Raw genomic sequence first — 12576 nt, forward strand, 5'->3', positions numbered from 1 at the left:
CCAGTGTAGCAATGGGGCTCTGCAGGGACAGCGAGGTCTGTCTAGGATGGTGATAAATGGGGGTGGCAGTGGCAGTGTGGGTGAGCATCTCTGCTGGGCATCTGTAGACTGGAATTGTTTCTTGCTCTGGCTGTGGGATGCAAGCCTGGATGGAAGTCACAGGGAGATATTTTGTGCACGCAGAGCTCCGACACAAACCTGGAACACTGCATGATGCACACTCTGTCTTGCTGGGGAAGCTGAATCCGTGGGGCTTGGATTCATGCTGTGACCCCACAGATGTCCTCATGGTACCTCCAGTGTTGGGTCCTGTGGTGCTGAGCGAGGCGGTGCTGCCGGTTCTGCTGCTGGAAGCCCCGTGTGTCCTTCCCTGGCGCTGTGCTGTGTCATTAATATCTCTGTCATAGGGCAAGTTGCAGGCGAGATAATATTGATACAGCCATTAGAGTGCGTGGAGAACAAGAGCAAGGCGTGCTGCAAGGGGTGCAGGGCTGGGGGCTGCTGATATGCAGCAGGCATTGATGACACCCAGACCAGAAGTGTCCCTCTCTGCCCCATGGACCGGTGCTGATCTCTCATCTCCCACCCCAAAACAGAGGACGTGCCCCCCTGGCACCGCACCTCCAGCTGCTGCTCCCGCGCTACCTGCACCACCGGGAGCCCTGAAAATAACACACAACTGCTTAAGGATTTGAGCTCCGTATTAAATCTCGGTGAAAAGGAGCAATTATGCTGTCAGAGGAGGTGATATAATTTGGGAGAACTCGTTGCGCAGCTGTAATTTTTTCCCACCGTTGGCTGTGGTGTGCAAAGCTCCGGCATGGGCAGCCTCAGGGGCACCCCAGGGCCAGCTCTGCCCCTGGGCAGGGGCACGTTTCTGCCCACTGTGAACACCTCATGCATGCTGGAAGCGTGGGCTGCCCACTGCTGCTGGTGCCCCGTGCCTGGGGAGCGCAGTGCTGTGCTGCAGCAGCATCCCAGTATGGCACTGGTGTGGGTACTGGTGCGGCTGTGGGCACCGGTGTGGGGTACAGAGGGTTAATGCTTCCATTGCTGGGGGAGCGTAATTAAGTGCTAACTTGTCATTTTTTTTAATGAAGTACCAGAGCTGCAGATTTATAATTGCTAATGAGCCAGCATAATAATTAGTTGTTTTTTAATAAGGCCGATGATCACTCGGAGGGAGAAGAAGAGCCGGGCACTGCTTTGGCCTAATTTTTCTTGCAGGATGGTGCAGTGTGTCCAAGTACCCAGGCTGGCCTTGTCCCCACAGCTCAGCTCTGTGCCTGGACCTCTCCCCATGCACCCCGGCTGGTGTCCCCCCTCAGTGCCCTCTGAGTGCCGTGGTGGCCGCATGGGGAGGTGACAGTCCTTCTCCATCAGGAATACCAAGATGCTGAGGTCACCTCCTGGTGGCACTGCTCAGGAAAGTGGTGGCACCTGGGGATGAGCCGTGAGGCAGCCGCACAGGGGGCATGGGGAAGGCAGGGCTGGGATAGATAACTAATTGGGATAGCTGATTAGGTAATTGCAGTTGATTAGCTTTGATTAAAATAAGCCTAGGCCAAGGCTCAGGGAGCCAAGCTCCACGTCAACCCCACTGCAGAGCCTTGGAGTGGCCCAGGACCCCCATCTGCCCCCCCTTGGCTCAATGCACACCTCTCTCATTACAGCAGAACGGGGGGAGCTGCCAGTGATGGCCTCCAAGGAGTCACCAAGCAGGGGGTGGGGAGCAGGAGAGCTCTGTGATATTGTTTCAAAGAATTAAAAAAAAAAAAAAGAAAAAAAAAAAAAAGCACACACAGAAAGCAGAGATGGAAGCGACAAAACTCAGCAGGGTGTTTTCATGCCCTTGATTTTTCTACTGAAAGAAGTAATTAAGGCATTGCAGGTAATCTTCAGCTCCCTGAAAGCATCCCCCAGCTCCAGCATGGCTCCAAAATGGTCTCGGTGGTGTTTCTGCCCCTGGGTGCTGCTGGATTTGCTGGGCGAAGTCGGTTCACTGGAGGGGGTGATGCTGCAAAATGCTTTTAGGATCGATGGAAATGGCTGCTCTCCTGCTGGGATGTGTCACCCTGCTGTCCCCTGAGCCACCCCCCACCTTGTCCCCTTACTTTGCTCTTTGCCATTTCACCCTGGCCATCTTGAGGGGATCTGGGCACCATCGGACAGTTCGTTGGGCAGGGAAGAGCTGTGGGGTCACCACCCATCCACACACATCCCTGTCTCCCACCCCAATAAGCATCAACCCACCCTGCTCCAGACAGCCCCATTAAAACAGCATACGTTATTGTTTCCCAAAGGCATCATTAAATTTGTCAGTGACTGAGCCAGAGGTGGTGGGGAACGGCACAAATGTTGTTGGGGTGAGAAGTGCTGGGGACCCCCATATCCTCTCACTCCGCTTACGGTCCTGCTGTGCTGCTGCTGTTCATGCTGCCCTGATTTCTGCTACTTCACCAGAGCTGAAGCCTGACCTTTTTTAATATTCGAGGCTGAGATTTCGGGGCCGGGAGCAACTCGGGGAGGAAAAGGTATGAGAGGGTGAGGTGGAGAGGAAAAAGCAGCACAGCCCCCCAGCAGCATCTGTGTTTCAATAATCAATGAGGGCTGAGCAGGGGCAGGGGATGCTCTGGGACCTGTGCTCGAGTGGGGGAGAATAGGGAAATGGCATCTGCAGCCCTTGGAAATCAGTGTTTTCCTGCAGGAAAGAGCTCTGCGTGGTGTTGGGTGTGGATGCGGTGCTGGATGGGCACAAGGAGCCAGGCCTGGAGCTGAAGGTCAGAGATGGGTGGCTGCCCATTGAAAAATAAATGTGAGCTGTCATGTGCTCAGTACTGGGAGTGAGAGCGGGGCTGGGCAAACTCAGCCTGGTTTGAAATTGCAGCCCTGTGCCGCGCCACAGACGAGGTCCCGATAATTGTGCTTTCTTTTCTTCCTTTCTTTCCCTTTTCCCCTGCTGAGCTGCAATAATTGGGTGCTGTCGCCCGAGCTCATCCGCTGCTGGCTGCCTGAAAGGAGCTCTGCAATTAGCGAGTGTCACCCTGTAATAAAGGCTTTAATATCCCCCGTCACAGCTCACACTGCAGCTGCTCAACCCTGTCCTGCACTGCACGGCCTTGAGAAGCTCTTGCATGGCACATGCATTCCATCTTGTCCCATCCCATCCATCTTAACCCATATCCATCCCATCCTTTCCATTCATCCCATCCCATCCCATCCCATCCCATCCCATCCCATCCCATCCCATCCCATCCCATCCCATCCCGTCCCGTCCCCGTCCCCGTCCCCGTCCCATCCCATCCCATCCCATCCCATCCCATCCCATCCCATCCCATTCCATCCCATCCCATCCCCATCCCGTCCCATCCCATCCCATCCCATCCCATCCCATCCCATCCCATCCCATCCCATCCCATCCATCCACCCATCTATCCATCCCCTCTGTCCCATCCATTCACCCATCCCATCCCATCCCATCCCATCCCATCCCATCCCATCCCATCCCATCCCATCCCATCCCATCCCATCCCATCTGTTCTGCCCAGAGATGACATAACAGCCCAAGCAGATCTGGTACATCCCCAGCAGAGCCCTGGAGTCCCATCCTGACCCAATTTCCCCAGTCCCCACCGATGTTTCAAAGCCATTCCCCTCTTGGGAGACCTGCATAGGGCTGGGGTTCTCAGGGTGCTTTAGAACAAATGCTCACGATAAGGTAATTATAGGGGAGATAATAAATGTGTCAGTCCTCCAAGAAGTATTTTTTCTGGGAGCAAGAGGAGAGCCCTGCCGCTGCATTGCATTCATGCACATTACCATACATATTAATTAACTGGGTAAAAAGCTCCCCAACTCTGTGCCACGTGCATTATTTATGAGCATCTCGAGGTGCTGGTAACTTACAGGCTCTCCTGCTCTGCTCACCGCCTTATTTCCCTCGATGTTCTCACTCCAGACGCTGTGTGCGGATGCTCTCCTGTAGGGACTTGCTGCTGGCTGGAGCTGAGTGCTGAGGTCAGACAGGGGAAGAATTGGGGTGAGCTCATGCTTGCAAGCAGCATCCTCCTGCTGGGTGCCGTGGTGCAGCCCCACAGCAATGGGATGCATTCCCCTGCCTGCAGTCCTGCTGCCCCCTGCACAACTCCTTGCTGCCCCAGCCCTTGGCTGAGGCTCATCACATCTTCCTGTTTATTTCTGATGAGAGCAATGACCGCGTCTGCACGGCGCATCCCAGCCTTGCGTGCTCACAGCCACATCCAGCCGGACCCAGCTGTCCCTCGAGGGGATGCCACGTATCCCCCAGCCATTGGGATCCATTGGGGTGTTGTTTTCCTCTACTCTTAGACTCCCCAGCATGATGGCTGTGCCCAGCCCCAGCGGCTGTGCAACGCTTCTGTGTGGAACGAGATTTAAAGCAGCGCAGCAAATAGGTGATAGAAAAACCAAACTCTATTAAAAACCTATTTTCTGCAGGTGAGTGGGTCCCCAGCAGGTCAGGGGATGGGGAATTACCGTGGTGTGCAGGGAGTGTGTGTCTGATTGCACATGGGGGCTGGAATGGGGGCTGAGGACAGGGCGTTGACCCCAAGTTGGGTCCTTCTCCCCTCCCCCCCCCCCCCAGCCCCCATCCTGGGCTGTCAGCATCTCCATGCATGGGGTGAGCTCAGCACACACAGACACAGTCCTGCTCCTGGCAGCCCAGAGCGGTGCAGTGGGGAAGAGGAATTAGATGCCACTTTATAAATCATTGTCTCCCTTTAAAGATGGAGTTTTAACCTTCCCGGCTTCTGCCTGGGGATTTATTAGCAGTTTCATTTCCTGCAGTAATAACTCATTGAACTCACTGGAGTAGGCGACAGGGGGGGGTCCTCTTCCAGCTGTGCCATGCCCTGGTCTGGCACTTCCCTGTTCATGGGGTGGGTTCCCTACTCTGGCGTGTGGAGACCATGAGATGGACACCCTCAGCCTCATGCGTGGGTGCTCCTCCCCAGGACCCCATTCTGCAGTGATGATGGGGATACGGATGGGGTCGAGGATAGGAATGGGGATGGAGATGGGGATAGGAATGGAAATGAAATAGAGATGGGGATGGAATGGGGATGGGATGGAGATGGGGATGGTTATGGGTATGAAGAAATGAGGTTGGGTCGGGAACGGCAGTGGCTTTGCTCATTCTGGCTGCAAAACTCCTCATGTCCCCAAGGTCCTTGGCTCTGCCTGCTCTCCTTCCCACACAAACCTGACAGCTGAGGGATTTTCATTCCCCAAAGGATTTCCTTAATTAGGAGCCTTCATAAATCATCACTGCACACACTCACAGGCACTCCATCTCTTCAAAGGCTCTGCCCACCCACCCTGTCATGGTGCTGTGGGTGGGTGCCGGTGCTGTGGCAGCGTAGGGGCACTTTGGTGGGGATGGGGCACAGAGGTTCTGCCCATCCATCCCAGGGTGGGGATCCATCTCCCCTCCATAGGGCTGAGCGAGATGAAGGAAGTCCAGGGCGCGTTTCTGCCCCCTGAAGTACTCTTCCCAATAATTAGGTCTGTGCTAAGACGATTAAGAAGAACTTTAGTGATGGGTTTTATAATCCTTCCTGAAAGGGAAATGAGCCTCCAGTTCCCTCCTCTCTGTCCTGCCCTGTCCCCAGCAGGGACAAACCCACGGTGACCCTGCACTGCCGTCCTCCTGGCACCTCCGGGCTTTGCTCATTTGTCACTTGGCTCTGGAGCTGCTGTTGCACACAGAGGGCAGCATCGGTGCTTCCTGCAGGCACAGAGGATGCTCTGCGTGGTTCACAGCTGCCTCCAGGGTTGGGATGCTTTGGTGGCAGTGCCATCAGGCAAGAAGTGTGGAGCTGCTGGATCCACAACGGCAGTGATGACAGCACAGGCTTCCCACAGCCTGTTGAGAGCGTGGCCGGGAAGGAATTGATCCCCACTGCTTCATTTATTAGATGGTGTAATGCCACGGAAACCGTTTCCACAATATCCCAAACTAAATCATTTATTCTTGACAAAAATCCAATAAAGAGCTCAGTCCTCCTCCATAGGCAGATAAAGCCCAGATTAACGGGACTGCCTAGATCAGAAAGAAAGAATAAGGAGGAAAAGCTGGGAAAATGAGGGTGGGATGTACAGGAGACTTCTTCCTCATTCTCTCTTTCCCAAGGCTGCTGCAGCTCAGGATTTTATTACAAAAAGCCACCTAAATATTACAGGCTAATCCGTAAATCCCAGCCTAGTAAAATATGTGATGGATTTTGTAAATTGTGCCCTTTACAAATCTGATTGAACTCCTTTTTCCTTGCTCGTTTGCTTTTCTTCTCCTTCCTCTCTCCTCCTCCCTGGGGATTTTCTTTACCTCAAGGACCACGAAGCCTTTTGGTGCCACCGACCTGGCTCTGCTGGGGTGAGAAGGGGATGGGATGGAGATGGGATGGAGATGGGATGGAGATTGAATGAGATGGACAGGGATGGGATGGGATGAAATTGGATAGGTTGGATGGAGATTGAATGGGGTGAATGGAGACGGAATAAGATGGGGTAGGGTGGGACGAAGAGCTCTCCAACAGCCGTAGGGCTGCAGCCAGCTGCCTGCATTGTAATTGCTGCTCTCCCCATCCTTCCTCTCAGGCTGCTGGCAGCTGGCTGAGCAGAGGCAGGAAGGAGGCTGTGAGCACGGAGACATGTAGGTGATCTCCCCTTCCTCAACTCAGTTTGATTTTAGAGCTTTCTGCCTTCCTTGAGCTGCCCTGGGTGTTTTGGGGCTGGTGGAGCACAGAGATGTACCCATGGGAATGGGGGTCATCTGGGTGCTTCTGGGTGCAGCCCAGCATCCCTGCTGCTAGAGATCCTTCTCTAACAGCACATTTCTGTGCAGGAGGAGGACAAACTCAGGCACATCTTTCCTTCCTCCAACAATATTTCCTGTTCTCTTATTAAAGCAAGATGTTGCTGGCAGGTCTCATGCTCCCTTCCCTGTTTTTCCATCAAGTAACTCTGCAGAGGAACATCTGGCAGCAGCTACTGAATGGGATATTCCTGCCTGTGGCAGCAGAGATACTGGTTTCCTTGCAGTGGTTGGGGGCAACTGGTAAATGCCACCTCTCCCCATGGTGGCTGTCTCACTCTGTGGTGACACGGATGGCAGCGAGGATGGGGACCTGCTGGTGTTGCACCCTGCGTAGCAAACCAGAGAAGGAAAGAGGAGGACCAGCTGCCACGTCTTCAATTGGATTTAGTTCCTCCCCGAGCTGCTTTTCCTTTTGGTTTGCTCATAGCACTGCAGCTGGTGGGAAGCCAGGATCGGAACAGCGGCACTGAGCCCAGCCCAGATCTCTGCCAGAGAGCTCAGACCCCACCGAGGTGGCCAAGCAGCCACAGGTTTAGGAGGAAGCCTTCCCCCAGAATTGTGCCTTGTCCATAAGCCAGTGGGATGAACTCACTCTGCAGATCCAGGGTGTTGTAACCACCCTCGAAGGAATAAGGTCTGGGTTAGTGTACAAGTGGGCAAAGAAGGGCAGCTGGGCTCCTGATGATGAGGACAAGATAACGGGACAAGACTGTGTCTCAGCTTCACCAGCACCCCCTGGCACTGTGACCAGGACAACTCGCAGCCATCCAGCCTTTCCTTGCATTCCCTGCACCTAACGATGGGCTTTACTCATGCTTTGAGTCAGCGCTGGGGGATGCTCTGCTGGTAACCATGGCAACTGCCAGGTTCCTGTCTCCTTGCCCTTGTCGGTCACCTTGAGGTGTCACCATGTCCCGGTCACCGGCTGGCTGCCCTGTACACCCCTGTGCAGCCATGCAGGGCTGTGGCAGCCATGGGGCAGTGCTGGGACCACTGCTGGCCCCAAGCACATGCTGGCGTGGGCAGCACCCGGCTGGGTCTGGGAGCCCACAGGAGGAGCTGGAGCCCTGCGCCAGGCGCCCGCAGCCACATCTGCAAGCATTTAAGCAGGAAGCCCGGGCCAGGTCCTGCCAGAAATAGCTCTTGGTGTGTGCTCCCGTGCCAGCAAGTGATGTCATTTGCTTTTATTTCCCTCCCGTCTGCTCCTTCCCGTTGGAGACACGATACACTTGTCAGCCTCGTGCCGTGCCGGGGCTTTTGCTGCCTGTGCTGACGCAGCCTTGGATTTGTTGCTGGCACCTCAAGCAGACACGGGGCTGCTCGTGTCTCTGCCCACCGCCAGGACCTGCCCTGCTCCTCCAGCAGCATGGGCGAAATGGGAGAAATCCAGGCTGATGGCTGCTCATGGGCTGGGGAGCCTCAGAAGGGAAATCCTGGGGTTCACTCACTCTGAGGAACCCTATAGGGGGGAGGGAACCCCAGGGGAAGGGGTCGTGCACACAGCTTGGGCGCTGCAGGGCTCGGTGTAGGAGCAGCTGGGTGTATCATGGTGCTGTCCTGCAGCCCCGCTCCTCTTTGCGCTGTGGTGACTTGGCCACTGATGTGCAAGCACCGACACAGCCTGGGCGTGCAGCCGCCCACAGGCAGGATTCAGCCAGCTGGCTGCAGCCCCTCGGCACACTCCAGAACAAGCACATGCCTCTGGAGCGACGTCTCCACATGGCCTCTCAGGACTCGTCCCCATCCGTGCCGTTGCATCGCCGCCAGCTGCAGGCTGCCAGCCAGGGCGTCCCATGGCCGCAGACCGGCGTCTCCCTCAGGCTGGGGGTCACGGGGCTGTGGGCTTCCTGACTAAGTTCCTGCAGAAAACGCAGCTTGTTGTGCTTTGTGCATGGGGATGGGCTGAGCTCCATCGCAAACGATGAAAATCCTCACCGTCAGCTGTTGCATCCATCCTGTTGCAGCAGTTTCTCATGGCTACAGGTCATGGTTCCAGCTGGACGCTTCTGTCACCATGTGCCACCAGTGCAGGGTGGGCAGGGCAGCAGGCAGCCACTGGCAGGTCGTGCTGGCACAGCCCAGGCATGGTGCTGGTGTCTGCCTGCACAGCCACTCCCGCTTGGAAATGATGCTTGGAGTGGAGATTTGCTGCCATTTCATGGAAAAATGGGTGGAGTGAAATGAATCATGCCCATACAGTCGAGCTGGGCAGAGTTGACTGTCTCTTCTTTTCCCAAATTCCTATTTCCACTGCTCAATGCTGCCAGCCCCAGCAGAGCGGGGGTGCTTGGAGGTGCTGCCCACCATGCCTGCAGCAGCTCAGTGCCAACCCTGTCCCCTAGCACAGGATGTCACAGGGGCCTTAGTGCTACCCAGCCACTGGGACACGGTCAGCCACGGTCAGCCTCATGCAGTGCCATGTCAGAGGGGGATCCCTAGGACATATGGGTCCTGGGTTAACCCCGAGACATTCTGGCTGTGCAGAACTCTCCTCTCCATCCGTTACAGGAACACATGGCACCACGTCCTGAAATAATTGCACAATTATGGGCTAATTACTGCAATTAGGTGATCAGTGCTCCTGCAAGCTTGTGCCAGACCTGTGCCCAGAGCCACGTTCCCCCAGTTCTTGCTTTGCCTGACATAGAGGGATGAGCTCAGCACTACAGAGTGTTCTCAGAACCGTGGGGACTCCAGGAGGGGCACAGGGCCAGGCATGTGGCTTTGCTGACCTCCTGTAGCCACCTTGGCCAGCACACCCCTCCTTGTCCCCATCCCTGTCCCATTCTGTGTCCCCATCCTGCAGGAGCTGCCGATGGCTGTGGGATGGGCGCATGCTGGCAGCACCGAGGATGTACACTGCTGAGGCCTGGAAACAACGCTATCCGTTTCAATTAGAGCAAGCAGGGAAGTGGCTATTAAGTGCTTCGTTATTATGGTAATGGATCTACTCTGCATGCACAGGGGAGGCCTCGCACCCTCCCGCCAGTGTCCAATTTTTTATCTCTAATTCCTCCCCTGGGTCTTCTCCCATCCTTGACATGAAAGATGAGGACCGTGGTGGCTCCAGCAGTGCAGTGCCTCTCCCTCATCCCAGAGGTGGAGGGGTGATGGGCACCCAATGCCCTGGGGCTGTACTCGTGTAGGGACTCTGCTCAGTGGGATGGGGACTCTCGGTGAGGATGTGCCCTGCAGTGCAGGATTCCCACGTGGGACCCTGTTTTCCCCATAGACACCGGTGTCTGCCATCAGTGGGGTGCAGGGGGGAGGGGTGTCACAGAGCTGTGGAGTTCTTTCATCTGCTGCCACGTGCTGTCACCATGGGTGTTTAATTGGGATGAGCAGCGCTGTACTCGTGCCGCTGTGCTTTGTGGGGAAGCCGGACGGGTGACGGGATATTTCCCCATAATTGGCTTATTTGCTTTCCTTTGTAACTGTCTTGTTGATACAGGGATCGCTTATGATGACACAGCTGTAGGCGTGCAGCTGCCTCAGCCCCCCCCTTTGCCTAAATCCATTGCACCCCAGTGCAGGGCATGGTGTGCCCAGCTGTCCCCAGCACAGGGCAGTGAGCTGCGGTGACAGTGATGCACGTGGAACCCATCCTCCACCACCACCACCCCCGTGCCACCGTAGGAGCGCTGGGGACAACGTGTCCCGTGCTAGCGATCACGCTCAGCTCTGCTGTCACTGCTGCTGCCTGAGCCCCGGCGATGCTTATGAATAAATGAAATGAGAGTAAAGCGTCTGCCTAATGGAACGATGACAAATGTGTACCGAAACCGAAGGGAAAAGGGAACAATTTGAGTAATTCAATTATTTAACAGAAGCTTGTCAATGGTATGCACTGGGGAGCTGTGACAGTGCAGCACCAAGTGCCACGGTGGGAGGTGTGTGGTGTCCTGGGGCACCTCATGGGACGTTGGGGACAGGAGAGAAGGGGATGCCCTGGGGTGGAGACAAGGATATCCGTGGCTGCGGTGAGGAAGGTGCATGGGAACTGCATGAGCAGCATGGAGACAGCACTAGCGTGTCACTGGAGACCATGCTGGGAGGCAAGAGGGATTCATTTGCACTTTGCCTGGGCTAGCATGGCCAGGACAGCCTTGCGAGGGAGGTGCAAATAGATTCAGCAGGAGTGCACTGCTTTTGCTCAGCAGAATTGCAGATGTCTGAACGCAGCTGGGGGTCTGTCCTGCTCCTCCAGGCCCTCCACACCACAGTGCTCATAGATGCTGCTCCTGTGGTGCAGAGCAATTGGTCCAGACCTGGTGATGCCAGAGTTTACACACAGATCAGCACCAGAATTTGAGGAGGGGGATGTGCTCTGAAAAATGACTTTGGCTGGTCCACGTCTTCAACACCCAGTGACCTGTGTCCCCAAGGCCAGGCTGCAGCCACAGCACAGGACAAGGGCTGCCTGGCCTCTGTGGGGACCATCCCTGTGAGCAGCAAGTTGAAGCTTGGGTGGGTCCATTCCTCCCTTTAGGAACTGCAGCAGTGATGAGGTCCTCCACCTCCATTCCGTACCACATCCACAGTTCAGAGCCTGTCCCCTCCCTTGTGTGCCCAGAGGTGACAAAAGCTGGCAGGGGACGAGAGCGTGTCATTGCAGGCAGGCAGCTGGCAGGGGACACAGCTCTGGCAGCCAGCTCTGTGCACGCCCGGCTGCTCGCTGTGCTGCCTGGGGACCACTCACTCCCGACTCACATATGTTGCGAGGACACTGGGTTTGTTCCCCTCCAGCCTCCCTTGGCCATGAGCCATTGGTAATCTTGGTCTCTAGTCATGGCACCGAGATGCTGGCACCTCCCCCCCGACTCCCCTGGCAGCAAAGTGGAGGGGACATACAGCAGAGCATAAAGCAGACCCCAGGTGAGCCCTGCGTGGATATGAAGGACATGTCCCCCACCCTGCCCGTGCCAGCAGGCGCTGAACACTGAATGAAGAAATGAATGTGAACCTTGCACAGGTGGCCGGGCAGCACACACTGTGACAGCCGGTCACCTTCACAGGGGACAAGCAGTGCTGGAGAGGCTGGGTCTCCATCCTTATGTTGTGAGGACTGAGAGAGAGGCTCCCATGCACCCTCATCTCAGCACATCAGAGGGCTGTGCTGTGGTGTTGTTTATACCCAAGCAGCCCATAGATCTCTTGGCTGCACAGATTACGCAGCCGCTCGCAGCTCCGGACAGCAGCTGGGTTTCCTCTCTGTGATTCAAGGCCCAGACTGCGTGCAAAGGAAAGCAGCTGTTTGCCAGAAAGGCAGAGCCCTGCCGTGGGCACCCATGCCAGCAGCCCCTGCCAAGGCAGCAGTGAGAATTCCCCGCTAATCTGTAGGGCCATGTTCAGCAGGAGCCATTTGGATGTCGGCATCTCCTGTGTCTGCTGCTTTCTGGTGCCTGTGCTGGGGTAGCTGGGCTTGGTGGAGCCTCCCAATAAGCTCTGGTAGTGCTGGTTTCTGGGGGAGACTTTGTAGGGATGGAAGAAAAAGAGGCACCCCATAGGTTGGGTGCCAGCTCCGAGCCCCACAGTGACACCCCTCCCTGTGTCCCCACACATCTCAGCGGGTTGGGACTGTTTGGAGAGCAGACAAACGCCTGCATCAATCAGCGCCGGGAGCGGGCGCACAGCCGGGTGATTTAGGTGACTGGTCACCGCTGTAACCGATGATGAGCTGCGAGTCGGGGAGAGAGAAATAAGGAAGCGACACAGCCTGG

The sequence above is a fragment of the Meleagris gallopavo genome, chromosome 20, assembly GCF_905368555.1.
Source record: "Meleagris gallopavo chromosome 20, MGAL_WU_HG_1.1, whole genome shotgun sequence".
Taxonomy (NCBI): Eukaryota; Metazoa; Chordata; class Aves; order Galliformes; family Phasianidae; genus Meleagris; species Meleagris gallopavo.